The following is an 18,760-nucleotide window of genomic DNA, read 5'->3' on the forward strand; positions in this document are numbered from 1 at the left end:
GGTCTTTCAGAGAATTCTGCAACCTCTAGCGGGAAGATCTGTGGATCAACTCCCACCAAAAGTGCTCTCATACAGAAGAGAATTCTGGATATGGTTGTGTTGGGGTCTGCCTGACCTTAGCTGGCTTTTTTCTGTGTTTGTCTTGGTCTGGAGCCTCTTCTGTTTGGTCTTGTGTCTTCTCTATGGGGGAAACCAGATCCTGCTATGTGCTGTGTCCTACTCTGCATACTCTGAGAGTGTGCAGGAAGCTGAGGACCTGGTTCAAAACAACTAGCTAATCTTAGCAGTTTAAAAATTGTAAAGTGCTCCCAACTAAAATTGGCAAAAGAAAGTCAGGCTGCCAGGTGAGTAGACAGAGTAGCCCCATCCAACTGAAGGTATTCAAAGGTCAATTGATATGTAAAATGCTCTAGACAATTGGGACAAAAAGTAAAGTCAGTTACTGGCTGGGCTCCAGGGAATCCCCACCCAGCATTCTTCAATAGAAGTATTTAATATGCTAATATGAGGTTGAGCCTGGTCAAGAGCAGCTGACCCTGGAAAAATGTTGCCAAGCTAAGGTAATTTGCTTAAAAGTTTGTCTGAAATCTTAGTCATCTGCAGGAGTAAGCTTGGCAAAAATATCTCTTGCCACTAACAATTCAGGAAAATGTATAACTGGTATCTGTTAGTATTATCCACACATTTGGTCCTCAGCTCAACCTAGACCCGGGGCCTCCTATAGTAGGAGGCCTACTCAGGCAGGCAAGCCCACCTAATCGTCCAAAGTGACAGAGCCCACCACAACGAAGTTGTTAACAAAGAAGCAACTTTATTGAGAAGGTTCCTACACAGACCAGTCAGGGCCAAAGCAACTGCGGGAGCTGATACTGCAACCCCAAGCGGCCCCCATTCTTTGGGTTTTAAAGGCAAAATCCATGAGGTTGAGCCTGGTCACAAGCAGCTGACCAATGGGATCGTAACACACACAAAGGATTGTACAATCATACCAGACCACACACAGGTGACCAATAGGCAGAGTTTACTGTAAGCATGTGCAAAAGTAAGGGTTTACCATAAGCATATGATATTGCCAGTTGGAGCCAGATTACAACCAGTTTTATGGGTCAGTCTTTTTTTTTTTTTTTTTTTGGTCCGGTCGTGAGACCTGAACTCTGGGCCTGGGCACTGTCCCTCAGCTCTTCAGCTCAAGGCTATCGCTCCACCACTTGAACCACAGTGCCACTTCCAGCTTTTTTCTTTTTGCTTATGTGGTACTGAGGAATCGAACCCAGGGCCTCAGGCATAGCAAGGCAAGTGCTCTACCACTGAGCCACCTTCCCAGCCCCTTATGGGTCAGTCTTTAACTGAACAATCAAGAGTGGGTTAGGTTGTTAAGGGGAGAGGGACCAGATGCATTTTCTTCATTCCAGGTGAACTATGCCCTGATTCTTTACAGGTTTTGTTTTTGTTTTAGGGATTATGGAAAAAAACAAAAACCTTGGCTCCAACCAGCCCAGTTCTCAGAATGAAAAGAATGCTTCTAGGTCCCCCTCCCCTTAACTTAACCCACCTTCATTGTTTTGTTAAAGACTGACCGATTAGCCGGGGTGCTGGTGGCTCACACCTGTAATCCTAGCTACTCAGGAGGCTGAGATCTGAGGATTGCTGTTCAAAGCCAGCCCAGGCAGGAGAGACTGTGAGACTCCTATCTCCAATAAACCACCAGAAAATCAGAAGTGGTGCTGTAGCTCAAGTGGTAGAGCGCTCGCCTTGAGCTGAAGAGCTGAGGGACAGCCCCCAGGCCCAGAGTTCAAGCCCCACGGCTGACCAAAAAAAAAAAAAAAAAAAGACTGACTGATTAAACAGGTAGCCAGTAATCTGGCTCATGCTGGCATGCTGGCTGGCATGCTGGTGACATCGAGTTTACTATAAACTCTACCTTTTTCACATGCTTATACTAAACTCCCTTGTGTATGTTTACCTTAAGCTCTGCTTTACCATTCGCGAGTCATTTAAACCAAAAGTGATAGGCTGGTTTAAACAGCCATTATGTGACAAAGTGTAACCTCACTGGCCACCTGCGTGTGGTCTGGTATGACTGTGCAATCTTTTGGGTGTGTGACAATCTCATTGGTCACCTACGTGACCAGGCTTCACCTTCTGATTTTTGCCTTTAAAAACCTAAGCACGTGGGCCGTTCGGGGTCGCAGTATCAGCTCCCGAGCCTGTGCTGTGGCCATGGCCGGTCAGTGTAGGAAAGTTCTCAATAAAGTTGCTTCTTTAATATCAACTTTGTTGCGGTGGGCTCTGTCACTCTGGATGACTAGGTGGGCTTGCCTGCCTGAGTAGGGGGTCTTCCTACTACACAAGAATTAGGCCTATCAAGTCTAAAATTCCTAAAACAAAGGCAAAGCTCAAAATGGAATCATACCAGTTTGGGCCCCATCTCAGAATCCACTTCACTTCCTGCCCTTGAATTCCTTCCAAACAGCTGGCCACTCCATCCCTTCACTCAGACCTACCTAGCAAGCACTTACCTCACTCACTTCAGCTCTCACTTTCTCCCCTAGATGCTCCTGCAACCTGGATAGGAGTATATGCCAACTGCTCACTTTCCTGAGGAGATATGAAGTAAGGAGGCCACGTCTGGCCAGCGCCATATGGGCCACATGGTGGATGGTAGGGTCTGGCATATTATCTTCATGCTGGGGGAAGGACCCCTGGCCCACCCCCATTGCCTGCCTAGCAAGTAATAGGCATGCGCAGACCCCTGGAGGCATGGGCAGGCACTTGGCTGATAGGTTACTGAATCAGGGACTGGGAATTTTCTGAGGATCTGCCCTCTGTGCCAACATATTTTAGGCCTGGACCAGCCTAGCCGCTGGACTCCATGCCACTTGTGTCTCTGATCCTGTCATGTGTCTCTGATCCTGTCATGTGTCCCATCTCCTGGCTTATCTCCAGTCATCATGGAGCCCCAATTCAGCTCTCCATTGGAGCTGAATTGGCTTGTTGGTATTGTTCTTGTTATTACTTTCCTCTTTAGCATGTTTCCTAGCTGGGTTATGTGTATTTGCGTGCTGTAGGCCTTTGTAACAACTGGTGGCCTGCAGCCTGTTCACTGTATAATAAAGACTCCAATACTCTATATTTTAAAATGTGGCTTTTGGATGATTTACCTTACAACAGATATAGCCCCTCTAATAAACCTTATAATATTCTTTCTCCTGTGCCTGCCCCCCCCATGGTCCCCTGTGATGGTCAGGACAGATTCTTACATTTGGTGCACAAAACCTGGGATAGGTTCCCCAGTAGATATGCTCCCCCTCCACTTCAGACAGGGTACTGACCAGCTGCTCCGGGCCTTAGCCCATGGTCCTACAATGGAGTCGCCAGAGGACCACCAAGGTAACTTTCTCCTAATCAAGTGCTGTAACTTCTGCCCATCCAACACTGGCTAATTCATTCCTACCCAGGTGAGTGACCAATCCAGAGGCTTAGATTCTGCTGTTCAGGCCACCGGGCCTGTGTGGGGGCTTCAGGGCCCCAGAAAGCTTGGCCAAGTATCTAAGCCACATTCTGAGGTTTCTCTTCTGTGTCAGTTGTCTGAGGCGTGCTGAGAGCTGACTTATGGGTGGAAAATTTCTTACATTCCTCATTTTCATAGGGTTTCTCTTCTGTGGGTGTTTGAGGTTGGAAAAGTCAGGTCTGACTTCTGAGAGGTAGCTTTTGTACATTGCTTAGGCTCACTGGACTTCTCTGAATAATTGCTCTGAGCTTCCGTAGGGTTTAATTCCTTACAAAAAATTTTCCCCATTTACTACATATATAGAGATGCTGTCTAGTGTGTATTTTGTGATATGTAGTGACTGTAGGTCTTAAGTAGAATGCCTTTTCACATGCAGTACATTCAGGTATATTCCTTCCACCCTGAAGAATTTCTTTGTTATGGTTATAGGAGGGTTCTCCTACACAAACCCAATTACATTTAAAGAATACAGTCTCTGAATTTAGTATTCTCTTCTCCACCATATTCAAAATATGGCAGCTCATTTGGACTCCCCAAATACCTGATGGATTCTTCAACTACACGAAACACACCAGGCCTATCGTAAGCATGCATCTCCTCAGGCTCACTATAGCGAAGCATGTTCTGACACTCAATGAAATCTTCAGCCCTCATGCCTAAAGAGTTCTCCTTAATCCTAATAAGCTCTGGTATATGTGTGGAGCGCAAACAAAGTTGTTACTAATCTCACGCTTTCCTCCACTGTGGTAGAATTTGTGATTGCTACTTCATACAGACATTCATCTGGACTTTCCTGGAAGGTCTTAAGCATGTCTTCCATTTCTTAGACTCTAAAATGAGTCATAGAAAAAAATAGACAAAAACAGAGATCCAAATTCCTTTTTATAAAGACAATAACATTTCTCCCATCCTGTTAGAGATTTTGAAATATCAAAATAAGAATTGATTTATGAGAAATATGTGCTTTGCTCTCTAATGTATTAACAAAGTAATAGTGATATTTTGCAAGGGAAAAGAATTTTTTTCTGTTTCTGTTTTTTCTTCTTTTTATATCATAGGAAATATTTACTCAAACTACTCAACTACATAATGGTAGAGTTTTAAGCTGAGTACTTACCATATGCCTTTTGTATTCTTGGGATTTTTCAATTTTTTTTTATCACAGGGGAATAAATGCATTGTTCTCTTTTATATTATTGAAATAATTTATATATTCTACTGCTTTGCTTCTCAATCAGTAGGTGATGAACAGGATGATTTTGTAGATTTGGAGAACATAGGATGTTTTAGTCATCCCTTTAGCTTTTGCTTAAGCAGTAATGTTTCCTGAGAGCAAGGATTTATAATTACATCTCTTCAATTCTAAATTCTCACTAAGAATTACTTTGGGTATCTGTGGGAATTTTAAAATTCATTTCTCCCCACCTTAGACAAAGTCTCTTCAGATTTCCTTTTCTGGCATTCCATCCCCTCACAACCATGGAAGACCAAAAATATTCCAGCTCACCTCCTACTCAATCATTCTCTGTAGACTAAAAGCATTGGTCTAACTCTCAGTCTCAGTGCATCACCAGTTGCTACTTTCCTTATCATATGAGAGCAGCTCTGGTGTACTCAATTCCTACACCTGCATAGTCCTAGCTTCAAAGAAAATGAAATCTCATATTCTACATTTGAATTTTCTTTCTTTTGTTTCAGTATGATTTCCACAAAAAGAGAATTCCTAACTTGAACTCTACAGTATGTCTCCATACAAATTATTAATTCATAAGTGTTTGAGACAAAGGATCACCTAGTTCTCTCCCACAAACAGGACTCAGGGGAATTAGGAACATTATTGCTCAGTACAGCACAAGATCAACTTATCAACTGGGTTCAGGCTCCAACATCACTATCCCAGATGAATTAACTCACCTGTGAAATTCTTGTCTGAGGCTACTCCTAACCATGGTTCTGCACCTTGCTCCAAATGACAATCAATTTAGGCTTAGGAACACAGTGCCCTGATAATAAGAAGTAGAGGAGAACTGTTGCTCATACTGGGTAATCATTGGTCTAAGATCTCAGATATCCTGTTCAGAATGTTGTTCCTAAATCATATTTCTCATTGTTCACTGGCTCCTTGGCTCCCAGGCTTGGATCTATTTTGCTGGTTGTGTGGCTTGAAATCAGCTCTTTCATTCAAGGCTAGCATTCTACCGGTTTTGAGTCCCAGTTCTACTCCAGTTTTGTTTTTTTCTTTTGTCGGTTGTGAGTCTTGTACTCTGGGCCTGGGCATTCTCCCTCAGTGGTTCAGCTCAAGGCTAGTGCTCTCTCACTTGAGCCACAGCACTGCTTCTGGTTTTATAGCAGTTTATTGGAAATGAGAATTTCACAGACGTTCCTGCCCAGGCTGGCTTTGAACCACAAACCTCAGATCTCAGTCTCCTGAGTAGCTAGGATTACAACCATGAGCCACTGGCACTCGGCCCACTTCTAGTTTTTGAATAGTTAATTGGAGATAAGAGTCTTATGTGGAATTTTTGGCCATTGCTGGCTTCAAACCAAAATCCTCAGATTTCAGCCTCCTAAATAGCTAGGATTACAAGTATGAAAAACTGTACCCAGTGACAGGTTTGGATTATAAATACCCACTTTAAATTGATGATTTACAGAGCATACTTCCAATAGTGATATACATTCTTGTCCTAGATTGGAATCAACATACAAAAATTACCTCAGGTTTGGGAAGACAGTCTCCTGTCCGTGGAACATAGTTTGGAACTTTTGTCATCCTGCTGGTTTGGATTCTTGAAGAATGAGAATAAAATTGCCTCAGGAGTTATATCATCAAGTTGAAGTTGTCTTTAAAAAGAAATTAAACTTCTTACAGACTGGACTCATGTCTAATAGAATTGAAAGTTTGATAAATATTCACATATATACTAAAAATGAACCATTTGGCCCTAGCAAGTTAATGTGATTTTGATCACCCAAGAACATCAGGTTACTGTAGGTCTCCAGCATTATATCCCCATATCAGGTACTCTGACCAATGTCAAGTCCTCCCAGCTGAAGTCCACAGCTACATCATCTAATGACAACAGCTTTTGTAAGGGTACATTTACATCAAGTAATCATGAGAACACCAAGACTGGAATTTCATTTTCCTGTATATATGCTTTTGTTTTACATAAAATATCTGGAGCTTGCTGTGTTGTTATCTATACAATGGGAGAAGGAAAAATCAAAGTAGAAATGTTTGTTTCTATTTTAACTTAGTCATTCCCTACGATATGTATCAAAAGAGACATACACTAAGTATAGAGAAATAAAAATAAATAAATACAAAGATAACATAAGCAAAATCAGTAATGAACAGTGCAAGTAATGATAATATGAAATGGAATAAACATCAGCAGAAATTGTATGACCACACCACAGACCATTGATAATGAACAGATCATATATCTCAATAGTAAAAGTTGTATGCTGAAAAGCAAAGTCTCCAAGGACACGTTTAAAAGGCCATACAATTTTTTAAATCTACCTTTACTACTGGAGAACTACTATTCCTTGTACTGATAGAACAGCCAGACAAAAAGTGAGCAGGAGCCGGGTGCCGGTGGCTCAAGTCTGTAATCCTAGCTTCTCAGGAGGCTGAGATCTGAGGATCGCGGTTCAAAGCCAGCCCAGGCAGAAAAGTCTGTGAGACTCATATCTCCAATAAACCACTAGAAAACCGGAAGAGGTGCTGTGGCTCAAGCGGTAGAGCGCTCGCCTTGAGCTGAAGAGTGCAGGGACAGCACCAAGCCCAGAGTTCAAGGCCATGACCAACAACAAAAAAAAAAGTGAACAGGAACACATAAATGGATGGCATTATCTTAACCTAAATGTTATTTATAAAGTACTTGGTGTTACATTTACCAAGAAAGACACATTGAAAGTAAGTCCCAGGACAAACTTTCTAGAAATCAATATGAGAAATAAAGCTGTGATAAATACATTATAGTTAAATAATCTATTACTAATAATCTCAGTGAAATAAACAACAGGGAAAGTACAATGGACATCGGTGGAATGTTTCCTACCATTGATATTTATACAATATTAAAGGTAGCCATTTTCTTACTTCATCTTTGAAATAAAAACATATGTTTTAATGTTATATTCACAAGGGTATCTTCTTTTTTTTTTTTTTTTGTCGGTCGTGGGGCTTGAACTCTGGGCCTGGGCGCTGTCCCTCAGCTCTTCAGCTCAAGGCGAGCGCTCTACCATTTGAGCTACAGCGCCACTTCCGGTTTTCTGGTGATTTATTGGAGATAGGAGTCTCACGGTCTCTCCTGCCCGTGCTGGCTTTGAACCGGGATCCTCAGATCTCAGCCTTCTGAGTAGCTAGGATTACAGGCGTGAGCCACCAGCGCCCGGCCACAAGGGTATCTTCTGAAGAGTGGGGGAAAGCCAAAGAAATGGGTGCAAACAGGATGAAAAAGTGCATCAATGGAGGTCATTCAACACTGATGAAAATAAACTATATAACTTGTGAGTAGAAATGGGGGAAAGTGCTTGGGAGAGAGTGAACATAAGACATTGAACAAAAGGAAATGTCCTCATTACCTGACTCATGTAATTGTAATCTCTCTGTACATCACCTCTATAATAAATTAAATTATTTAGAAAACAATTCTCCATGGAGTTGTGTTAGCCTAAACTATTTGCTTACTGAAGAAAATCTACCATAGTTACAAGAACAGTTACAATAATTAGAAATAAAATAAAACACTTAATTTGAAACAAGAAATATTTTGAATTTAGGTTGAATATAAATTCTACATAAACTAATAACAATAATCTTGTTTTATGGTAGTATCCAATTCACTGTTAGTGTTAAATAGTCAGGTAAGAGAAAACAAAGTAAAATAAGTATTTCTGGCTCAAAACTGTTATCCTACCCTAGCTACTAAGGAGGCTGAGGTCTGGAAGCCAGCCTGAGTAGACAAATTAATCAGCTAATAAACAGGCTGGAAGCAAGGCTCAAGTGACAGTACCAATAGTGAATGAGGCCTATGAGTTCAAGCTTCAGTCCTAGCACAAGAAAGGCATGGTGAGGCTGAGGTAGGTGTGTCACATGAGTTTTGAAATTAGACACCAATTATGGTAACACAGCAAGTGCTCATCTCAGACATACAGAGAAAAGAAAATGGGTGAAGGCGGGGGCGGGGGGGGGAGAAGGGAAGCAAAAGGATAGGGAAAAGAAGGAAGAAGAGGAGACAAGAGAGGAGTGGCGAGGAGAGAAAAAGAAAGGGAAAGGAGGACAAGAAGACAAGATGGTAAGACAGGATCATGAAATTACATTTGACTCCTTAGATAGGACACCAAAAGTGATTGATCCAAAGCCAAACAAGACTAAGTACATACAATTGAAATTTTGTGCACCAAAAGGCATGATCAACAAAGAAGAAAAAACATGGTATATGAGAAAATATTTGCATATATCTTTAAATAGATTACTAAATGAAAAGAATTAGAAAATATAAAATGAAGTCCTATAATTAACCCCCAACACCAATCTGATTTTGAAATGGGAAAAAAAGACTAAAAAGAATATATACATATAGTTGATTAAAATATGAAAAGAAGTTCAATATCAATATTAATGAGTAAAATTCAAATCAAAATTACAATGAAATAGATACTTCACACTGTTAATATGTTCAAATTTTTAAGTAACAACAACAACAAAAATCCAAAGTCTAACAACTGCTGAAAAGGATGTGAAAATATGAACTTTGGTGCATCTCTGGCAGGAATGTAAAACAAAGATGGTATGGAGACTCCCAAAAATAACTATATAGAGAATTAGGAATATGGTGCAGCACTTCTATTTCTAGATTTGTACCCAACAGAACAGAAAGCAGGGACTAGAACAAATATTTGGAAAATCACTTCACTAAAATGACTCACAATAACCAAAAGATAAAAGCACGTAAAACAATAGATAAATGCATTGAAAAGGAAGGCAATTTGATTACATTTTACAGCAGCATGAACCTTGAATACAATAAGCTAAATAAAATACACCAATCATAAAGGAGCAACCATGGTATTATTCCCCTTATTGAACTTTCAAGGATGAACAACTTATAGAGGCAAAAAGTATGATGATTCCAGAGACTGGGACAGAGAAGAATAGGAGCTGTATACTTAATGATTACACAGCTTCATACGTGGATGATAAAAAATGCTGTACACGGATGGAAGGGATGGTCACACAATGAGGCCAAGTGCAATTTCAATGAATTGTACATTTAAGAGTGGTTTAGTAGCCAAATACCTATACTTCTGGAACTTGGGAAATTCAAGAAGGATTAGCCTACCTACCTAGGCTACACAACAAGTTCAATTGTTTCCTGGACTAGCAAGACCTGTCTTCAAAAGGAATATGGAAAATTCAAATTTTGGATTCTGAATTTTATCAGTGATAAAAGTGACTTATGTATCTATTTTTCCTAGTGAAATAGCAAGTGAATTGAAAGTGTTTGAAAACATGTTAAAACAGATTTTAGTTGGAAACACACATTAGAAATAACATTAATAACAAACACATTAACAAAAGACACACATTATTATAATCTATGCATCTTGCTGTTTGTTTTTTGTATATTTTTCACTGACTACAATTCAAATGTGTCACATATTCATGAATCATTTCTCCCAGTAGATTCCTAAGGATATTTTGCCACACATGTTAGCTACATTAGCATAGGCAAGTTGAACAGTAAGAAAAACTGGTTCCCAGAAAGATAATTTGAAGAAAAGAAAAAAATGAGAGGTATATGAAAGAGAGACTGAGAGAAAGAAAGAGGAAAAGAGACAGAAAGAAAAAATAGACCTGAAGAGAGAGAAAGAGAAAAAATTGGGGGGGGGGGTCACTCATGGGGCCTGAATTCTGGGCCTGGGCACTGTCCCTCACCTCTTCAGCTCAAGGCTAGCGCTCTACTACTCAAGCCTCAGCAACACTTCTAGCTTTTTTTTTCTTCATATGTGATACTGAGGAATTGAACCCAAGGTCTCATGCATGCAGGGCAAGCACTCTACCACTAAGCCACCTTCCTAGCCTCAAGAGAAAGAGAAATTTTTAAAAAGCTAATGAGTAGGAAATGGAATGAAGAGAGAAAATAGAGCAAAAAAAAATACTGTGAGGACACTTTAGAAAAAAATAGGGATTTCAAGAAACACCGTAGACTATACCATCAAATATAGTCTTAAGTTTTAAGTAAGACAAAGACCACAAAGCATTCCAAGAAGCATGTATAGAGAGTAATTTAAGTACCTATCGCTTACTCCGTCCTCTACAGCATTTGAAGTGTATGTGACCACACTATTTCAGCATCTCCCATCAATCTTCATTAATATAGTTTAATGTTACTCATGGGGATGTGATACTGGACTAGATGATAATGAACATTCACCTTCCAGGGGATGTCATCTCCTTGCTGTCAGTGAATCACATTACAAGTGTGACTATTTTTTCTCACATCAGAAAAACTAGAAGCAAACTGAAGCAAATCAGCACTCAACTTACACAGAATGTAAGATTTTATATTTCACTAAATCTATGATCAATCTTTATCTATTTAGGAACATGTTCCTGAAGCAGAATCTGCTTTTCTGTTCTTCAATCTTGGACACTCTTAGGTTCCCAAAATGGAATGTAAAATAAAGTGAGAAATAAAAAGTAACTCACCAGAAATCCTTGCATTCTTTCTTGCCTTTGACAATGAACAGGAGATACTGGAAGCATGGCTGATAGAGAAGGCAAATGAGGTAGTCAGGAAAGAACCTGTGTGATTGTGCCCCAGATTTTTCTTCTCAAAACATCATACATGGGCTGGAAAAGCATAAAGCTTTTTTATGAAAAAATAATGTTTTCTGTCTCAAATAGAACATTAAACTATCCACTAAAGATGAAACCACAGTCCATTAGTCAGTAGCTAGATAGTATAAAAGCAATTCATTTCTAGGTTACCATATGTATGTATACACACACACACACACACACACATATAGTTAAAACTACTATTCCCACAAAATAATTGGATAATTAAAACAATAAACATATCACATCTTCACTAAAACTAGTTATTAGTGAAGTACACTTAGGGATGTATGAACTACTTTTCTCTTAATGCAAAGATATCCTAGAACTTAATTCAGCATTTGTACTCTACTTCATTCATTTACATATTTAAACACTGTGGTAGTGATGTCTGCTATAATTCAGTTTTTTTTCACCCAAAGTTATACAGGAAAAATGTATACAATATATATTTCTTGCATTACGTTTCCATAATGGTTTTGAAATGGCACATTTCTTTGTATCCAAATACTGAGAGCACCTTTGTACAATGACTTGCAATTTGCCATTTAACCTGCTTTGGCCAAAGGAGCATCAGCAAAGATGATGTAAACACAGGTTTGAGAAGTCCCTAATACTCACTTTCCTAAATGGTCACATGAAGAACCTTGGCCATCCTGCTAGAGATATAGAACCTCATAAAAATGCAACATAAAATACTGGTCATAGGATTGACACAATCCAACCCCATCCTGAGCCAATGAACCAGAAGATTAAAGTCTTCTATGTTACTGAAACAAAATATCAAGCTGAGGACACCCTAAAATGTAGATCCATAAAACTTAATGCTCTTATCCACACGTGTTTTTTTACACAATTACATAGAATGTAAACTTTTAATATAAAATAACATGAGCATTACAGTGATGTACGAAATGAAATCTACTCTGTAGATTTCAAAGTTTTTTGTTGTTTTGTTTGGAATGACAATATGAGTTATTAAAAAGCAATGTTTGCATATCAGTATTGAATTTTCTACAACACAAGAATGTTTACAAAACTTAGAAGGTTTTACTATAGACAAAGTTGTCCATATTCACACTGCTTGACACGGAGTGTTATAGATTTCAGGGTGGGATATTTTCCAAAAACAGAAACAAAAGAACAACAAGAAAAAAAAACCCCACACTTTCAAAGGATTTGTGTTCAAATGGAGACTACAACTCCCACAATGCTCTGTGCCATGCTGGAGGAAGTGGGATCTTACATGGGTTTGACCACTGCTAGACCCTAGGTCCATGGAGGGCATAAATGAATGGGGACCTTTCTCTTCCAGCTGTGGGAGCTGAGTTGGATTTTTTTTTTTGAAAAACATTATTTGCCTCCTGAAATACTCTAAGACCAACCAGAAGATGGAAATGTCTTAGGAGCATTAGATAAGTTGTTTTTTTAAAATTCTTACTTCTAATAATGTACTTGAGGTTATGAGAATACATTTAAATTTTTTATTTAATGGATACATTTTGTTGAATGTAAATTATGTCTCTGTTTTGCCTTACATTTTTTTGTCAGTCCTGGAGCTTGAACTCTGGGCCTTGGTGCTGTCCCTAAGCTCTTCTGCTTACGGCAGTGCTCTACCACTTGAGACACAGCACTGATTTTGTGGCGGCTAATTGGAAATAAGAGTATCACAGACTTTTGTGGCTTTCAACCATGATCTTTAGATCTAAGCCTCCTGAGCATCTAGGATTCCAGCGCCTGGATCGCCTAAATTTCTAAATATCTCCCCTATCACTTTAAATAGGTATTCACAGCCATTAAACTTGGACCATTTTCCACTGCTCTAATTTATACCCTGGAAAAAGTATCAGGATTGCTATAATCTTGTGTCAATTTAGATTTCTCAAAATCTAACAATTTCCCAGAAACTCCCAAACTCCATCTATGAAATCTTAAGGAGTGTTTCGTTATTTCTGAATTTTGTCTTTCCTTTACAGGATTTATTTTCTCTTTTTTTTTCCTTTTCAATCTTCAGCAAGGAGTGGAAGTCTGATTAACACTTCTTTCAGAAATAAATAGTTCAAATAACTTAAGTATAAAAGAACAGTGGAAAATGGCCACAGTCTTATGATTGCAAATAAATGAGAAAAATAATATAAGTGAACAAACACATGGTAAAAACAAAACAAAACAATTCATAGCATAAATCCTGTATTTCCCACATTTGTAAGGAAATAACTCTTTGAAAGAAACAAAAAAATATCAGCTGGGCACCTGTGGCTCAGACCTATAATCCTAGCTACTCAGGAGGCTGAGATCTAAGGATTGAGGTTCAAACCCAAGCCAGGCAGCAAAGTCCATGAGATTCATATCTCCAATAAATTACTCAGAAAACCAGAAGTGGCGCTGTGGATCAAGTGGTAGAGCACTTGCCATGAGCTGAAGAGCTGAGGGAAAGTGCCAAGGCCCAGAGTTCAAGCCCCACAACCGACCAAAAAGAGAAATCAATCAATGTTTGTTCTTGTATGGGTTGAGCAGACACAGCCTTCCAGAGGTTGGAAGCTGTTCCTCCACCCTGTCAGGATTTGGACGCAGAGGGCCTGCATGCACTTTTACGGCTCAGTACCTGGGCAAACAGAAATGGAGTAGAGACACTGTATCCTGTGATGCATGAGGAAATGCCCATAAAGAAACACCAGCAGCAATAGGACCTAGCAGCGCACAGTCACAGCAACTGCTGAGGGAGGATCTCTACTGTCTTCTACTGAAAGAGAAGCATCTGTTCCTGCATAAATGTGATAGGTTTGTCCCTAGAAATATAGAATTTGAATATTTGGAAGTAAACATTCCACAATCGCTCCCATTCAACAGTTGAAGAATCTCATGTGACTTCATACTGTAGTGTGTCCACTCTAAAAGAATTAGATCAACATTTCTTTTCATCTTACTTTCATCCTGTAAATACTGATGGAAAATTTCACAGTTTTGCTTCCTTTTTGGGTCCAGTCGTGGGCCTGAACTCTGGGCCTGGGCGCTGTCCCTCAGCTCTTCGGCTCAAGGCTAGCACTCTACCACTTGAGCCACAGTGCCACTTCCGGCTTTTTTCTTTTGTTGCTTATGTGGTGCTGAGGAATCGAACCCAGGGCCTCAGGCATGCAAGGCAAGTGCTCTACCACTGAGCCAGCTTCCCAGCCCATCTTGCTTCCCTTTTGTCCCATAAAGTCCAGATACTTAAGATATTTTTATCTTAGATCTGTCACCACCAGGATCCAATGTAACTTCCAATGAATAGACACAGAATAAATTCTTGTTCAAAGTGGTTTGCCCCTTTGGTCCATCGTTTCATTGCTTGGTAAGCCCCAGACTTAGGTCAGGATAGAAGAAAGTAATGAATGCATGAAAGTACTGGATAGCCTTGCTTTTATTTCTTTCCATTAGGAGATTCATGTAAAAATTAGTGACCTCATCAGTGAACAAGTTTTTTAAGGTTTGGATATCTCCCTCAGTAATTCTCAATTTGAAAGCACTACTGAGGATCTCATCCTGTGGGCCATGGTCTAGGGCATTATTGATTTTCTTTTCCAGGTCTTCAATAAGTTCAAGATCATCTGTTCTTCTGTCCTTCTCTTTGTCTAAGAAATTCTTTTTCTTGGCCTCAACTACTACTATTTTCCTCCTAAATAAGACATTGCTTCCAAGCTGGGCACTGGTGGCTCACGCCTGTAATCCTAGCCACTCAGGAGGCTGAGATATGAGGATTGTGGTCCAAAGCCAGCCAGGGCAGGAAAGTCCATGAGACTCTTTTTTTTTTTTTGGTCGGTCATGGGGCTTGAACTCTGGGCCTAGGCGCTGCCCCTCAGCTCTTCAGCTCAAGGTGAGTGCTCTACCACTTGAGCTACAATGCCACTTCCGGTTTTCTGGTGGTTTTATTGGAGATAGGAGTCTCACAGTCTTTCCTGCCCGGGCTGGCTTTGAACCCTGATCCTCAGATCTCAGCCTCCTGAGTAGCTAGGATTACAGGCGTGAGCCACCAGCGCCCAGCTTGAGGAAAGTCCATGAGACTCTAATCTCCAATAAACCACTAGAAAACCAGAAGTGGCACTATGACTCAAGAAGTAGAGTGCTCACCTTGAGCTGAAGAGCACAGGGACAGCGCCCAAGCCCAGAGTTCAAGCCCTACGACCGACCAAAAAAAAAAAAAAAAAAGACATTGCTTCCAGGCAGAGTCAGGCTGATACTTCTGATAGGTCACGTACAGCCGGATGCCCTCCTTTATTGTCATTTTCAGGTCTTACAGTGATCTTTTCTTTTCTTTTTTGTTGGACATAGGGCTTGAACTCTGGGCCTGAGGGCTGTCCCTTAGCTCTTCAGCTCAAGGCTAACGCTCTACCATTTGAGCCATAGTGCTACTTCCTGTTTTCTGGGTTTTTTTTTAATTGGAGATAAGAGTTTCATGGCCTTTCCTGTTATTTCCTTCTTCTTTTTGAGTACCCTAGCTGATCTTGCCTTCCTGCACAACTACCATAATTCTTCTTTGCATGACAGTCTCCGCTGGAGATTATTCCTTCTTGTTCCTGCCATAATGCTGATGGTTTTGTCCATCTCTTTTCCCTTCTTACATCTTTCTCTGAATGATCATATCAGTTTCCTTGATTTAAATAATCCATGGAGGGCTGGGAAGGTGGATCAGTGGTAAAGTGCTTGCCTGGCATGCATGAGGCCCTGGGTTTGATTCATCAGCACCACAGAAACAGAAAAAGAAGGAAGTAACACTGTGGCTCAAGTGGTAGAGCGCTAGCCTTGAACTGAAGAGTTCAGGGAGAGCGCCCAGGCCCAGAGTTCAAGCCCCATGACTGACAAAATAAACATAAATAATAAATAAATAAATAACCTATGGAGAAAATTCAAAAGGGTGTCACTAACTTCTCAAAACTCCCATCACATGTATCCAAGTGCCTACAGTAGAAGTGTTCTTGCATGTTTCATAGGCACTTTAAACAATTTCCAAGAATGAAGTCATCATTTTTACCCAATATTTCTAGAATTTACCTCTGTATAATACTCATAAACATTTGGTCAGTTCTGTTTCTGTGATTTCTCACCTCCTCTCCAAAACAATGGGGACACCTCACACCCTTGCTACCCTCTTCAGAAATATCTGTTATATCCTGTTCTTGAGGTTTCCATGTTATGCAACTCTCTGAATTGCCCCTGCTGTGGCCCCAACCAATTGCTGTTCTATCATAGTCTTCTGAATTCAAAGTAAAACCAAAGGAAGGCAGGACTCTACAGGGCTGATCTCATGTAACTGCCACTGATCTTTGGATAGTCACTTATTCCATCAGGAGATTTATTATCCATTTTCAGCATGTTGTTCTGAGATCCAGAACCTGTCAGTTCACAAGATGAAGAGTTCAAAAATACCTCTCCTCAAGAGGCCACATTTCATGTTCCATTACAAGCAGAAATCACCATGGGCATTGTGGTCAGCTCTAATGGGAATCCAAGTAAGCTACCAACATTGCAGCAACTTTTTCAGATGGTGAATAAAGCAATCTAATCTTTGTCTTTAACAGGTATTTTCATCAGTACCCACTGGAGAAAACAGAGTGTTGTGTGAGCGCCACCGTTTGAGGAGGGGCCAAACTCGGGGCAACGACCAGTTGCAGAAATGGAAAATGGCACCCAGAATCCTATTCAGCCCTGTTTACATACCAGACTGGAGCAGTGGAGGCCAACACACACGAGGTGAAAACCCCAGACCTCTTGCAGCCATTGCCGCCTTCACAGCTTTGGCCACCACCATCAAGCCTCTCAGTCATTGCACATTGAGATGTTTCTTTGTTGGCGGTAGACTCTGCTTGCCTTTGCCTGTTATCCACTTTCTGGCTTGATCTTACAATTAAAGCTTCTTAGTTCTTGTTGAAGCATATAGGGCTCTGATATTGCTTTATCTCTAGTCTGCCATCTAGGATTTTCATTTTCCCTTTAAAAAATTAACATATATGTATTTCTTTACCTCCTCCGTGATTTTCCTCTTTAATTTGTATTTTGAAATAACTCATAAGACCTTTGAACTCAAATAACATGGGTTTAGAAAATACTCTATAGCCATGAAGAAAAACCATTTTGAATTGTACTTTTTTAAAATGTAATAACACCTAGACACACTTAGCACCTAAATCTTAAAATCAGTTTTGTAGTTTTATTTTAAAGTACTCCCTCACCTTGTTTATACCTGCTGTGCCAAGTGATTCATGGTTACAGTGATAAAAGTTTTATGAATTAAAAATATCAGATAATTTAAAATTCTGAATATGTCTACTGGCAAATGAATATATTTGCCAAATGCTTGACAAACCCATGCACAACAGTAACACTCACAATAAAGTATATTAATTTCAAAGATTGATTATGATTTTACCTAGGGACAGGGTGCCAAGATATCACAGACCTTTGTCCCACAGCTTTAAGAAGGATTTCATGACCAGACAAGTGGTAGAAAACAAAAAGTAAAGGAAACAGCTTTGTGGGCTGGGAATGTGGCTTAGTGGTAGAGTACTTGACTAGCATGCATGAAACCCTACATTCCATTCCTCAGTACCACGTAAATAGAAAAGTCTGGAAGTGGTCCTGTAGCTAAAGTGCTAGAGTACTAGCCTTGAGCACAGAGAGGCTCAGGGCCAGTGCCAGCTCCACCCCTAATGAAAACTGGGTACTTAGAATGGAATATATGTTACAAAATTTCTTCAAGATTCTGGCTGTATTTATCATATAAGTTGACCTTTACACTCCATAGGTTGGCATTAGTCTTGAGAGCCTCTAAAGAGAATTGGAAAGTTTTAAAAATTGTTTTTGTAAAGGTAATGTACAAATGGGTCACAATTTTGTAAGTTAGGTAAAGTGTACATTTCTTGTTGGACAATGTCACCACTTCCTTTTTTCTCTTCCAGTTTTCCCCCCTGTTCTTGTTCACAAGTTGTCAACATCATATCTACTGGGTACCACTGCTGCTTGTGTTTCCCCATTTTCCCTCAATTTCTGTGTCCTCTTACTCTCCCTCAAAAATATGGATAAATCGGGGCTGGGAAGGTGGCTCAGTGGTAGAGCCCTTGCCTTGCATGCATGAGGCTCTGAGTTCAATTCCTCAGCACCACATAAGCAGAAAAAAAGCCAGCAGTGGCGCTGTGGCTCAAGTGGTTGAGTGCTAGCCTTGAGTTGAAGAGCTGAGGGACAGCACCCAGGCCCAGAGTTCAGGCCTATGACTGGACCCAGAAAGAAAAAAAAACATATGGATAAATAAACAAACAAGACAAAAAAATTCCTCTTGTTTCCATTTTCTGGAATTCATTTCAATATAAAAATCAGCAGCTTTATGCAAGCATCAGGCTTTGCTCACACATACATGACAC

The 18,760-nt window shown here is 40.1% G+C and overlaps 2 pseudogenes; both read right to left on the reverse strand.

Moving 5' to 3' along the window:
• Nucleotides 1–14,073: 14,073 nt before the first annotated feature.
• On the reverse strand, nucleotides 14,074–16,327 carry LOC138841658 (sentrin-specific protease 2 pseudogene; annotated as a pseudogene).
• Nucleotides 16,328–16,393: 66 nt separating this feature from the next.
• LOC138841659 (sentrin-specific protease 2 pseudogene) lies at nucleotides 16,394–18,376 on the reverse strand (annotated as a pseudogene).
• Between the last annotated feature and the right edge of the window lie 384 nt (nucleotides 18,377–18,760).

The sequence above is a fragment of the Dipodomys merriami genome, unplaced genomic scaffold (assembly GCF_024711535.1).
Source record: "Dipodomys merriami isolate MVZ:Mamm:240054 unplaced genomic scaffold, mDipMer1.0.p SCAF_325, whole genome shotgun sequence".
NCBI lineage: Eukaryota > Metazoa > Chordata > Mammalia > Rodentia > Heteromyidae > Dipodomys > Dipodomys merriami.